Source organism: Trichechus manatus, unplaced genomic scaffold, assembly GCF_000243295.1.
Source record: "Trichechus manatus latirostris isolate Lorelei unplaced genomic scaffold, TriManLat1.0 scaffold00082, whole genome shotgun sequence".
NCBI lineage: Eukaryota > Metazoa > Chordata > Mammalia > Sirenia > Trichechidae > Trichechus > Trichechus manatus.
This window is the reverse complement of record NW_004444018.1, coordinates 12,154,442-12,156,680: the sequence shown is the minus strand read 5'-3', so window position 1 is coordinate 12,156,680 and position 2,239 is coordinate 12,154,442.

The window sequence follows — 2,239 nt, the reverse complement described above, 5'->3', positions numbered from 1 at the left end:
TTTTCGGATCTTTGCTGTGGAGGGACGGTGTGGTGCTTCTGCTAGAGCACCATTTTTCTCTCCTTGCTGTTTTTGTTTGCATTTCCTTGATTGTTTATCCAGTTTCCACATCTGTATCAGTCTTCGTATAGATCTAGCCATGTCAATACCACAATTTATACAAAAGTCTTGATATCTGGTTGTCTTGGTCATCTAGTGCTGCTATAGCAGAAATACCACAGGTGGATGGCTTTAACAAAGAGAAGTCTATTCTCTCACAGTCCAGTATGCTAGAAGTCCGAATTCAGGTCATCAGCTCCAGGGGAAGGCTTTCTCTCTCTGTTGGCTCTGGGGGAAGGTCCTTGTGATGCATCAGTCTTCCCTTGGTCTGGGAGCATCTTAGGGCAGGAACCTCAGGTCCAAAGGACCAGCTCTGCTCTCAGCACTGCTTTCTTGGTGGTATGATGTCCCCGTGTCTCTCTGCTTGCTTCTCTCTTTTATATCTCAAAAGAGATTGGCTTAAGATACTACGTAATCTTGTAGAACTCATCAATATAACTGCCACTAATCCATCGCATTATATCATAGTGATAGGATTCACAACACACTGGGAAATTACATCAGATGACAAAATGGTAGACAACCATAAAATACTGGGAATCATGACCTAGCCAAGATGGCAGATATTTTTGGGTGACACTATTCAATCCATGACATTCCACCCTTTGGCCCCCCAAAATTCATGTCCTTGCCACATGTAAAACACATTCACCCCATTATATCATAGCAAAAGTCTTAAATCAACTCCAAGTCCAAACTCCAAAAATTCCTCTTATCTGTGGTATCTAGAATACAAGTTATCTGCTTCCAAAATACAATGGTGTAACAACCACAAGGTAGATATTTCCATTACAAACAGGAGAAATTGGAGGGAAAGAAAGCATAACTGGTATCAAGCAAGTCATATTACATTAGCCCTCAAGGCTTGAAAATAATCCTCTGTTCTCTGAGACCATTTACACAATAGCCCTGCACTCCAGACTCTAGGTATTGGCCACACTCTCCGGATTCTGAGTGGAGTCCCCTCGGCCCTGGGCTTCAGCTCTGCCTTCCAGGCCCACTGGGACAGCAACTCTGCTCCCTCAGCTTCAGGCTCACCATTCTCCTAGTCCATCTGAGTGGTGACTCCACCTGTAGAAACACCAGAGGCCATGGATCCACCCTTTGAAACCTCAGAGGTCCTGGCCATACCTTTTGAGACTGAGGCAGTTCGGCTTCCTGGGTTATCTCTTCAACTTCTGCTTCCTGGTTCCTTGGCCTCTGGGTCCTCAGACCTCACGTCTGCATCTTCCCTGCTGGGACAAGTGTTCCAAAGCTCTGTAGCTCCACCAATTAGTACCTGGAGGCACCCCACTCAGCCAGCAAACTTTGGCCAGAAGGTACTCAGCTTTCTCACTTCGTGGGTCGGCTCCAGCACCATGTCTCACTAGTCTCCTGGTTCTGCTGCTGCTGGTCCTCTGCTGCTTCCAGTCCTGTGCCGCAGCTGGTTCTATGCTGCTGTTTCTCACCATCTGCGCCTTCTCCGGTGTTGACAGTTCTCCTCACTTCCTTGTGAGTCTTCTATCCATTCATAGTTTCAAAACTGTTTCCACATTTTAGGTATCTGTTATAGCAGCACCCCATGCCTTGTACCAAATTCTGTTTTGGTCATCTAGTGCACTATAACAGAAATATCACAAGTGGATGACTTTAACAAAGAGAAGTTTATTCTCTAACGGTCCAGTAGGCTAGAGGTTCGAATTCAGGGCGCCGGCTCCAGGGATGTCTTTCTCTCTCTGTCTGCTCTGGAGGAAGGTCCTTGTGATGCATCAGTCTTCGTTTGGTCTGGGAGCATCTCAGCACAGGAACCTCAGGTCCAAAGGACGCACTCTGCTCCCGGCACTGCTTTCTTGGTGGTATGAAATTGCCTTGTCTCTTTGCTCACTTCTCTCTTTTATATCTCAAAAGAGATTGGCTTAAGATACTACCTAATATTGTCGATCTCATCAATATAACTGCCACCAATTCATCACATTACATCATAGTGATAGAATTTACAACACATAGGGAAATCATATCAGATGACATAATGGTAGAAAATTATACAATACTGGGAATCATGACCTAGTCAAGTTGACAGATTTTTTTTTGTTTTTTGTTTTGTTTTTTTACTGTACTTCAGGCGAAGGCTTACAGAACAGTTTCTCATGAAACAGTAGTA